Source organism: Lycium barbarum, chromosome 5, assembly GCF_019175385.1.
Source record: "Lycium barbarum isolate Lr01 chromosome 5, ASM1917538v2, whole genome shotgun sequence".
Lineage (NCBI taxonomy): Eukaryota > Viridiplantae > Streptophyta > Magnoliopsida > Solanales > Solanaceae > Lycium > Lycium barbarum.
Window position 1 is genome coordinate 43,349,365 of NC_083341.1, and position 12,542 is coordinate 43,361,906.

Sequence of the window (12,542 nt, forward strand, 5' to 3'; positions counted from 1 at the left end):
TTTGACCGGCGATGCCTATTTCCGCCGCTTTGTTTGAGTTTGATTTGTTACGACCGCTTAAGACGTATTTTCGGTATAAATTATGTTTGATATAAAATTTGAAAAATTCTGAAATAAGTTTGGATTCGGAAATGAATATGCGATTTGGTCTGGGTACCCAGGTAGGGTGCCAGTCGCGGCCCACGGGGCTGGGTCGTGACACATAGACACATGGAACACTGGGTGAACAGCAGCCAACTCTTGTGGCAATTCAAGCTCATTAGCTACTTGACCAACCCTTCACAGGATTCTATATGGTCCAATATATCTGGGACTGACCTTTCCTTTCTTTCCAAATCTCATCACATCTTTCATAGATGAAACCTTTAAGAACACCCAATCATCAACTTGGAACTCTTAAGTATCTGCGCCACATATCTGTATAAGACTTATGACGACTTTGAGTCGTTCTCAAATGCTCTTGAATCAACTTGACTTTCTCTATGGCCTGATAGACCAAATATGGTCTCAACAACTCTGCTTCACCAACTTCAAACCAATCAATAGGTGTTCTACGCCTTCGCCTAGACAGAGCTTCAAACGGTACCATCTTGATGCTAGTATGATAACTATTATTATAAGCAAACTCAATGAGAGGAAAATGATTATCCCAATTACCTTTGAAATCTAGAAAACATGATCTCAACACGTCCTCAAGAGTCAGAATAGTGCACTCTGCCTGGCCGTTTGTCTGTGGATGAAAAATTATGCTGAGGTTAACCTTGGTACCCAATCCCTTCTGAAAGGATTACCTGAAGTTCGCGGTGAATTGAGCACCACGATCTGAAATGATGGACACTGGGGTCCCATGCAATCTGATAATCTCATGAATGTACAACTTGGCATAATCTTTTGCTGAATCGGTGGTCTTAATAGGCAAAAAGCGCGCTGACTTAGTAAGTCGGTCCACAATCACCCAAATCGAATCATGTCTACGGGATGAACGAGGTGGACCTGTTATGAAGTCCATAGTTATCATCTCCCATTTCCAAACAGGAATGTCAATATTCTGAGCCAACCCACTAGGCCTCTGGTGTTCGTCTTTCCCTTGCTGACAATTCGGACACTTAGCTACAAAATATGCTACATTCGTTTTCATATCATTCCACCAATAAATTTCCTTAAGGTCATGATACATTTTTGTGGAACCTGGATGAATGGAATACCTGAAATTGTGAGCTTCTAACATAATCTGATCTCTAAGCTTATCAACATCTGGAACACATAATCTGCCTTGGTACCTCAAGGTACTATCATCTCCCCCTTGTTCAAAACCCGTTGTCTTATGCTTGTGAATCCCCTCTTTCAGTTGTAATAAGTAGGGATCACTAAACTGTTTCTCTTTAACTTCTACCAGTAAGGAGGAAGGATCTCTGTTTTGAACAACAACGCCACCATCTTCGGAGTCCAAGAGTTGAACTCCTAGGTTAGCTAAGTGATGGACTTCCTTGGTCATAATTTGCTTATCTACCTCAACATGAGCTAAACTCCCTATGGATCACCGACTGAGAGTATCCGTTACTACATTCGCCTTCCCTGGATGACAGAGAATATCCACAACATAGTCTTTAAGCAATTCGAGCCATCTTTTCTGTATAAGATTCAGCTCTCTTTGCTTGAAAATATATTGCAGGCTTTTGTGATCGGTGAAAATATCAACATGCACTCCATACAAATAATGACACCATATCTTAAGTGCAAAAACCACGGCAGCCAATTTCAAGTCATGAGTCGGATAATTCTCTTCAGGAGCCTTAAGTTGACGAGATGCATAAGCTACAACCTTACCATGCTACATTAAGACACATCCGAGACCAATTCTCGAAGCATCACAATAAACTACAAACCCTTCGGTTCCCCTCTGGTAGTGTCAAAACTGGAGCAGAAGTCAACCTCTTCTTCAACTCTTCGAAACTTTGCTCACACGTATCTAACTGTTGAAATTCGACCTTTTTCTGTGTCAACTTAGTCAATGGAGCTGAGATAGAAGAAAATCCCTCTAAGAAACGTCTGTAATAGTCTGCCAAACCCAAGAAACTTCTTATATCTGAAACTGAGGTGGGTCTGGGACAATTCTTTACGGCATCGATGTTCTGAGAATCAACTTTCACACATTCACCTTAGATCACCTGGCCGAGAAACGCCACTGACTTGAGCCAAAATTCACACTTGGAAAATTTCGCATACAGCTCACGATCCTGAAGTGTCTACAACACTATTCTGAGATGTTCTGCATGTTCAGTCTAACTACGGAAATACACCAAAATATCATCAATAAACACAATGACAAATAAATCAAGATACGACTTGAAGGCCCTGTTTATCAGGTCCATGAAAGCAGCTGGTGTATTTATCAACCTAAATGACATGAAAAGAAATTTGAAATGCCTATAATGGGTTCTGAAAGCGGTCTTCGGAATATCAAATTCCTTAACCTTTAACTGATGGTATCCTGAACTGAGGTCAATCTTGGAATAACACTGGGCACCCTGAAGTTGGTCAAATAAATCATCTATTCTAGAGAGAGGATACTTGTTCTTAACGGTGACTTTTTTCAACTGACAGTAGTCAATACACATGTGTAAAGAACTGTCTTTTTCTCGGACAAACAAGACTGGCGCACCCCAAGGTGAGACACTAGGCCTAATAAATCCATATCAAGAAGATCTTTCAACTAGGCTTTTAACTCTTTCAATTCTGGTGCAGCCATTCTGTATGGCGGAATAGATATCGTGTTACACCTCAAAAATTTCCCCGTGAATGTACAGTGAAAAGTTGCAGGTTTGCACTTTGACCCAGTTGGTCATAAAGTGGAATACGGCCCGTAAAGTGATTTACGGACCGTAAACTGCTATCGTCCTCCAACCTTTCCAAAATTTCAACTTTCTGCCAAATGCCTAAATGGCTAAATACGACCCAGAATACGGACCGTAAATCGAAATATGGCCCGTAAACTGTGACTGTAAAAAACTATGACTCTAGCAAACCTTTCTGGTTCTGTTATGCTTAAATACGGTCCCGAAGAAAGGACCGTAAACCAGAATACGGCCCGTAAAGTGGGTTTACGACCACTGTGCATCCCGACTACTGTTCATAAAAATCAGATTTTGTGATTAATATAAGGGACCCTTTTTATTCATTATCATTTCATTTCTCATCTACACCACTCAAGAACTCTCTAGAAAATTCTCCAAACCCTTCAACCATAAGAATAACAAGGAAATCAATGGTCAACAACATTAAATCCATGAAACAAAGTGTGTGAAACTCAAATGAAGTTCATCCAAACCAAGAAGCTCCAAGAAAGGTGAAGTAGGGTTTTGGTGCAAAAGGAAGGATTCCACCCTAGGCTTGTTCCACCATCATCTAAGGTAAGTTTCATGACTCCATCATGTTGTTTAAGGCATTGGAAAGCTAAGATGCTTGAATGGTAGGAAAACATAGAAGATGGGTCTTAAAATGGATGAATACTGTCACAATTGAATGGTAGTTGAATGGAATCATAAATGTTGATGCGCTATGATTATGAATATGTTGGAAGGGATGCTTAGACCATGAAATAGGTATCATATATGGGGAAACACGATAATGAGTTATAAGTATAAATGTGGAGATATTAGAGAGAAATGGTGGATTGTGGTTAGTGCATGTAAATGATGGTTGTTGATTTCAATATTGCGAGCGTTTGGGAGTTAATATAGAATATGGGAAAAGTAGTATAAACAAAGGAAGTGCCGCCCAATTTTCCCAAGAAATAGTAGCGCGTTCTTATAGTCGATTAACTAACATAAATGTGAATTCTCTTTTGAAGGTAGAGACGCGATACCGAAGGAGAACAAGCGAACGATAGCTTAGTTAAACGTCAAAGGTATGTGAGGCTAGTCCATTCTTTCTAATGGCATGAATCCTATAGCGTAACTTATTTTTATCCATGAGCCTATGTCTATGATTAGCTACACAAGGTAATGAGTTAAAGTATAAAAAGTCTAATGATGTTATTTATCGCTTACATTCACCTTATATTCTAAATCCTTCAAGGTGAGGCAGAATGTCCACGATTGTTCCATAATGCAATCGGGGGATCATGACCTTACGTCACCCCGATAGAGTATGGTTGATCTTGAGCCTTATGTATGTATTACGATAAGCTGAGCATATTGTGATGAGCATGTGATGATATTACTATTACACCGTGCCTATTTGGCCGGGCAGTCACCGCCAAGGCGGGCAGCTATGCGATACACCATGGTTAGATGTCATGGGCAGACACCACTAGTGGGTGGCATGAGATGTTACCCCGGACGCGGGAGGCCTGGACGCAGGCTCATGTTATGATTATCACACCGATCCGATATGGACGGGCAGTTTATACATGATGCATATATGGTGTGATGATGAGCACGGGCATGACAGCATGACTTGCTTTCTTTATACTTGATAATCAGATTCAAATGTCCTATACTGATATCTTCTTTACATCATTGTTTTATTTCATTGTTTATGCCTCTCATACTCAATACAATATTCGTACTGATGTCCGTTTTCTTTGGACGCTGTGTTCATGCCCACAGGTAGACAGGGAGGAGAGCTAGATCCAGATCCGTAGTAGCTGTCAGCTGACCGGAAGCCCTCCATTGTCCCGGAGGTGCTCATGGTTATTCTTTTGTGTATATATATATATATCCATGTATATGTATTTTCGGGAACGACGGGGTCTTGTCCCGTCCCTATGTTCAGTACTCCAGTAGAGGCTCGTAGATACGCAGTGCGGGTTAGATGGTCTCACGAGGTCGCCACTGTGCATATATATATGTATTATTTTGATAGCCTAAAGGCACATGTATATGAAAGTATTTTATGTTTTCATGTGAAATATGATTTTCCTACGCTAAGAGTATAAAGATGATAAAAAGAGTATTAAATGAGTAAAACGAGCGACAGAACGAGCGGTGCTCGGCGGTTAGCCCCGGGTACCCGTCGCGGCCCCTAGTTGGGTCGTGACATATCGGCTCAGTGCCGGGAAGTAGATCGATTCCAAAGTCTATCTCTCTGTCGGGAGGATCCAGGAAGATCTTCTGGAAAGACTTCTGGAAACTCATTAACGACTGGTATGGACTGGAGAGTTGGGGTCTAGGTATCTGTATCCCTGACTCGAACTAAGTGATAGATATACATTCTTGGAAATCATTTTTCTAGCTTTAAGATTGGAAATAAATCTACCCCTGGGTCCAACTGAATTACCCTTTCATTCTATGACTGGTTCGTTAGGAAATTTAAATTTTACCATTTTAGTTCTACAACCCACTGTATCATAACATGAAGCTAACCAATCCATAGCCATGATTACATCAAAGTCTACCATCTCTAATTCTGCTAAGTCGGCTATGGTTCTGCGGTGATAGACTAAAACTGGGCAACCCCTATAAATACGTCTACCTATAACTGACTCTCCAACTAGAGTGGACACTTCAAAGGGTTCATGAAACTTTTCTTGTTCTATCTCAAATTTCTTAGCAATAAATGGGGTTACATAAGATAGGGTGGATCCTGGGTCAGTAAGGGCATAAACTTCGAAAGTGAAGACTGTTAGTGTACCTGTGATACCATCTACACATGTCTCTGTATCCTGACGACCTGCTAAAGCATACAAACGGTTTCGACCTCCACCTGCATTGCTAGAGTTAGCTGCACTATGCCCCGACTGGGCTTGAGAGTTCCGAAGAGATGCTAAATTAGTAGACTGAGCCACGTTACCTCCGGTACCTTGTTTCGCTGATGGACAATCTCTCTAAAAATTTCCCCGCTGGCCACACACATAGCATATATCCATACCCATATGACACTCCCCTGGGTACCTCTTACCACACTTACTGTAGATCGGATTATCATAAGTCTGTTGACCCACACTAGCCTGAGAATAGGAGTAAGTTGGCCCAAAATTCTATCTCTTCTGATCATTCTTGAATTTTGGGGCTGAGGCACTAGCTGCAGATGGAGCGGGTCCTGATGATCTATTCTTGAAGAATTTTCTTCCTCCACCTCCCTCATGACAGAAGTTATTTGTAGATTTAGCTTTTTTATTGAATTCCATATCCTTCTCTTTCTGAAGAGCCTCATCCTCTTTCATTCGGTCCTAAATACCCTGAACAAAAGCAACCATCTTGGTGATAGTAATCGTCCCATTCTGAGCAGCAATATTTGCATCACCATGTAAGTCGGTTATAAGGCCCAACACAAATCACCTAACTAAGGCCCTCATAACAAGGACCATATACTGAACATAATTAGCCAAGGAAACAAAATTGAGATAGTAATTATTCACACTTATACCATTCTCCTAAGTCCCTCAGATCGTAGGCCTTCGCCTCTCTGACCTCAATCGGCTGGAAGTGGTCAATGACAGCATCTACAAACTCATCCCAAGTTGCTGGAGATGCATACTCCCCGCGGGACTGTTCCTACTTGTCATACCAAATATGAGAAATATCCTATAACTAATAAGCTCCCAACTCTGCTACCTCTGTCTTAGTAGCATGCATAACACGAAAGACTTTTTGAAGCCCATCAATGAATTTTTGCAGATCCTCCACCGTAAGAGACCCTGTGAACACTAGAGGCTTCATGTTCAGAAACTACTTGGTCCTAGAACTGTTCGGCCCTCCACTAGAACCTGCGCTAGGAGCCGTTTCTTGACGTTGAATTGGTTAGCAATAATCTGGGTGAGTAGCTGGATAGCTCCCTTGACATCCATGTTTGAAGCACTGGGTTGTTGAGTAACTGTAGAACGGACCACCGCAGGCCTTTTTGTAGCTGGGGGTTCAGTCGAGGGAATTGCATTCGGTGCAAGCCCCTGAGCCTCAGTGTGAACTTCCTGAGTCAGAGAGTCCTCAGCAGCAACCCTTTGGCTAGTAGTGGAAGTCCTCCTGGTGTACTTTCTTTTTGCAAGCATTATCTGAAATACGTAATGCACACGAGCTAGAAGAATTACTGGAAGCATAACTCTAACTGCACGATCTAGAGTATGAAAGAAGGAAGGCAATCCTAGATGTCTTGGTGGTCGAATGTTTATATGTATGGCGCGCACACACTAGACACAGTTTTATAGACTCCCTAAGACACTTGAACCTAGGCTCTGATACCAAGTATTTCACGCCCTGAACCATGGCCTGATCATAATACGACACTCGGTGCCTTGCTACATGTGACCAAGTGAACTACATAGCTTGCTGAATCAACATAGGGCATGAACTGATGCGGAATATAATATAACATGCATAGTGAGAATGAAGCATAGGTTAAGTAATCATAGGTCTGAAATTAAATTATAAATGCTGAGCCAGTACTGGCTATACGACTCTGAATATCTAACATGACATAACTGAACTAGTCTAGTCTATGAAACCTCTGACATGAGTCTGACTGCTAAACTGTTTATAGGGACAAGTCCCTCGGCATACCTTTATAGCATAACTGAAAATAAATAAATAAGGGTAAAACCCCGAATGAGATGGGGCTCACCAATAGCTGGTACGTGTAGAGTCCTAACGAGTGATCCGTATAATTCATGACGGGTCAGATTTTCCCAATTATAAATATAAAGCCCCAAGTTATTATTTTCATTTCTCATTTCCTCCACACTTCTTGAAACCTTAATTCAAAATACGGTCCGTAAACTCTGGCCGTATTTTATGATAGCAAAAAACAGTGAGCCACCTAAGAAGGCGGATCATATTTCAAAATACGCCCAAGGTATACTGACCATATTTCAAAATACGGGCCGTATTTTACATGTGACAAAAACAGTGAAGTCCAATTCTCCAAGATACTTCACACTTAACTCGGATCTATGGAGTGTTACATAGGGGTATCATGTTTAGGAGGATTTCATTCCAAGTTCATTTAAACAATGCTAAGGAAAAATCATTCTACAAGACTATCAATTAGAACATTTAACAACACAGACCAAATATTATCCTATGAAAAAAAATAACAAAATAGTTAAAAGGATTGAAGTGTTACCTTTTTTAAATACAGCCTTGGTCAAGAATGGGACTCGAAAACTCCTTTGTGCTTCCAACTCTCGAACTTAACCACAAGAAAAGAACAAAAATAAATAAAATTTTCTAACTGGGGGACTCCAACTCGAAAAGGGGGAGTTTTAAGTCTAAAATTATACTTTTAAGCTTAAATTTCAAGTTGGACTTAAATTCTAGCTTCTTAGGCTTCGGAAACCTTGTTTTTGTGATACAGTTTTTCATTCAATAGTCCTTTGTAAATAAAATCTACAGTACAGATTAACTACAAACAAGAATGCATGGACAGATTTAAGTCTTGTTCCACTCGATCTGGCCCATTTGTACTCTACCAATGAAATTCGAGTGAATACAACACAATACAACAATAATCTCTTAAAGAATCACAGATTTGACTCAAAAATCTAAAAAAAAAGGGTATTACTGTGTTCGGATAGGTTCGAGTGAAAATAGGGTTGAAACATTAATTGTTTCATGCTTTTGGTTGTGCAAAAGCTGCAAAATCCCTGCTAGTGCTGCGTTTTTGCCGTTCTCGACATGAGAGAGGGAAGATTTGGGGGGCGGCCTGGCTAGGGTTTAGCCGAGAAGGGAAAGGGGAGAGAGGAAAGAAGGTGTGAAGGGGGCATTTGGTAAGAAAAGGAAAATGTAAAAAAAAAAGGGGGTGTTACCTCGTTATTTCTGATGAACCTTGGGAAGCCTTATTAGGCTAGACTCGGTCCAATCAGAATTTAATTAAAAGGGGCCCTTTCTTTGTGTATACACATATATTTCATATGTATGTGTGTATACTTGGTGTATACGCTGGGTATATTTAATTCCTAGCAATCAATAATTAAAAATTAGAGGAAATTTAAATCACGAGGAAAATTGGGCAGCAAAATACTTTATAAAAATAATTTTTTTTAAAAGTCGGTTAAGTTGTTAATAAGCCTGAAAAAGTGGCTTTAATTAACTAGCCCAACATATTTATTTTAATTATGACCATTTAATCAAATTTTGAAAATTAGGTTAAACTGATTATTTTAAATTAAATACTAAGAATACTTCTTGAAAAAAAAACCCTAGAGTTTCTCTCTCTAGGCGACGGCAAACCCTAGTAAGAGAGAGCTTGTTTTCACCATTAATGGCGTCTAACGCCACTGGACAGCCTCCTCTTGAGGTTTTCCAGCCTCCACAACCAACTACTTTACCTACAAAACCCTTAGATTATTCACATATTCTACAACCTTCAACTTTGAACACTAAGAATAAGGCAACTACGTACAATTATGAAATTCCCTTAAAGAGAGTGAACTACGTGCATGGTGAGCCAGTGGTTGAATATACCATGGAGGAGATCAAGCATATGATTTTCCAAGAGGATTTGGAGTTTACAGTGATTGGAAAATTCAGTCACGGTTGGCCAGATCTCAATTATTTACGTAATGCTATTCCTATACAATGTGAGTTGAAAGCTAAGAGTATGATAGGCTTGTTATGTAATCGTCATGTTCTTATAAGGTGTACATTTCTGGAAGATTGCGTAACACTAATGTCCAAGCCTGCTTTTTGGATCAAGGACAAGCAGTGGTATTATTCCATGCGTACGTTAAAGTGGGATCCTTGGTTTACACCCGAGGAGGAGACTAGTATTGCCATTGAATGGATATCATTCCCAAATCTAGCTCCGAATTATTATGGTGAGTCTCAATTATTCTCTATGGCATCTACAGTGGGAAGGCCTCTAACTCTAGATTTGGCCACAAAGAACAAGACTCGACCTAGTTGTGCTCGAGTGAAAGTGGAAGTTGATTTATTAAAAGATCATCCTAAAAGAGTTGCTATACAAGTTGTTGGTAGTACTGGGGAAACTAGGACCAAGTGGATGAACATAAAATATGATTTTCTGCCTAAATATTGTAAAACATGTTGCCTACAAGGTCATAATGAAGAGGGTTGTTGGAAACTTAATCCTAGTCTACTGCCTAAAGATGATACTGAAGATGAAGAAGCTGAGGTAGAGTTTGGTTTGGGAGAATCAGAAGAGGTGCAAGTTGACAATGGTAAACAGGTTGCAGTTGTCAAGGGACAAGATCAAGGGAGTAACAAGAACAATCAAGCTGCAATGGCTCAGAACAAGCAGTCAGCTGCTCAAGGTAATAAAATTGGTCAATGGCAAACTCAGGCAAGAAAACTCAATAAGGGCAGAAGGGATGTCTTAAAAAATTTACAAAGTGGTAAGGTTATAGGCAACACACATGATCTATACAAGGGACAAGTTGGCAATGGTAAGCAACATATGAATAATACTGGTGCACAGATGGTTTTTAAAGCCAAGCCTCAAGAAATCATAATTGCACATAATACTGATGGTTCTCAGCAACATACCAATCAGTTTGCAGCTTTAGGTGATAATAATGAGGTGCATGATGATAATGATGTGCATGAGGATGTATTGGAAGTTCAGCATGAGAAGGGTGCACTAATGCAGAAGGCCATGATTCTTACTGCAGTTACTGATATGCAGGTGGCTAAGGTGAATGACTTTGTGGATGATTTGCCAGTAGTGATCAAGGACAAGGAGAAACAAACTAAAAATCAAGTTGTGGATCCAAATGTTGATAATCAGATATCAACAACAAAGAAAGGAAAACTTATGAGTGCAGTTGATGCTAGGAATTCTCTTGCATGTGCAGTGCCTGTTAGTTCTCCATTGAACCAGATTGGTAGGGTACAGACTACAACAGTGCTGAATCATGTAACAATGGATCAAACACATGGTTCATATTTGCAAGCAAATCAATTTTCAATGGTGGAGAGGCCTTTAAATGTTCATGCAGCAGTTTTTACACCTAAAAAGGATAAGTATTCTCCTAACAGGCAAAGGGTGGATTCCCCTTTTAAGCTAGTGGAAGATTTGGTAACCTTGAATCCAGTTTGTCATGATGTTCCATCTACCTCCTTTGCTGCTGATGATGGAGGTATAAGATTGTGGAGTGAACAGGTAGAGGAGGATATGGAGGATGAAGAAATTCATACTGACAAACAGGATGACCAGACTAGGGAGTTTTCTAGTCCTTCTCAGACTGCTTTGGAGGTAATGTTTGGTAAGGAGGATGCACAAGATGAAGGAAAGTTGCAGGATAAGGAACATAACTCCTTAAACCTGCAGAATCCTGTGACTAGTGCTGCAGATGCTAGCCAAGAAGTGCACACAAAAGTAGACAAGCCTGAGGACAAGGCCTCCAATGATAAGACCCAAAAGAAGTCAAAAGGCAACTCATCAGGGACCTTACAGGTTACAAAGGCCATTTCAAATGAAATCAATCAAGTAACAAGTGCAGATGATGAGGGAGTTATGCAGGTTGCAGTACCACCTGGGGAGGTGCTGAGAGTGGATATGGATGAAGAATCCACTGCCCAAAATTTCCAAAATGCAGCAAGAGATGGTGATCTATCACCTAGGCAAATTGTGAAAGGTGCTAGTAGAGGCAGAAGGAAACCAGCAAGTCAAAACACACCTCAATTTCTTGGGGTGACAACAAGGAGAGCCAATTCTAAATCCCATAATTAGTGATGAATGCACTAATTTGGAATATTAGATCAGTAAATACAAAGAAAGCTTTTAAGAGGCTTTTGACAATGCATAATAGACACAAGTTTTTCCTGGTAGGCCTTATGGAACCTTTTCAGCAATCTTACAAGTTGGAAAGCTACAGGAGGAGATTGGGAATTGACACTGCTTTGTGTAATGTATCTGGGAAAATATGGGCTTTTGTCAATGAAGATTACCAAGTCACAGTTATGATTGATAGTGTGCAGCAGCTTACTCTAAAACTGCACAATGTGAATTCTGAAGAAGAGATGATTGTCACACTTGTATATGCAAAATATGACAGAATGGAAAGAATTGAACTTTGGGACTCTTTGTATTATCTGGCTTCTGATATGACATTACCATGGCTTGTTGGTGGAGGCTTTAATGTCATATGTGATGAAAAGGAGAAGTATGGTGGCCTGCCAGTGTCTTTGAATGAAGTGGAGGACTTTAGACACTGCATAAATACATGTAACCTTACAAACTTGGGTTACAAGGGCGGTATATTCACTTGGTGGAATGGGAGAGGTTTTGAAGATTGTGTGTTTAAAAGGTTGGATAGGTGCTTGGGTAATATTGAGTTTCAGTAGCTATTTCCAGGCCTGCAGATAACTCATCTGATCAAGCAAGGATCAAATCATTCCCCACTTTTCATAGAATGCAAGGACTGGGTTCCAAAAGTGAGAAAATCTTTCAAATTTCTCAATTTCTGGGCCAAACATGAAACTTTCATGGATATAGTCAAAGAAAACTGGATAACTGAGGTAGAAGGCAATGCCTTCATGAAATTCAAATCCAAGTTGAAAGATATGAGGAAGTCACTGTCACAATGGAGTAGAGCAACATTTGGAGACATTTTTCAGAGAATCTCCAATCTTGAAGAAGTGATCAAA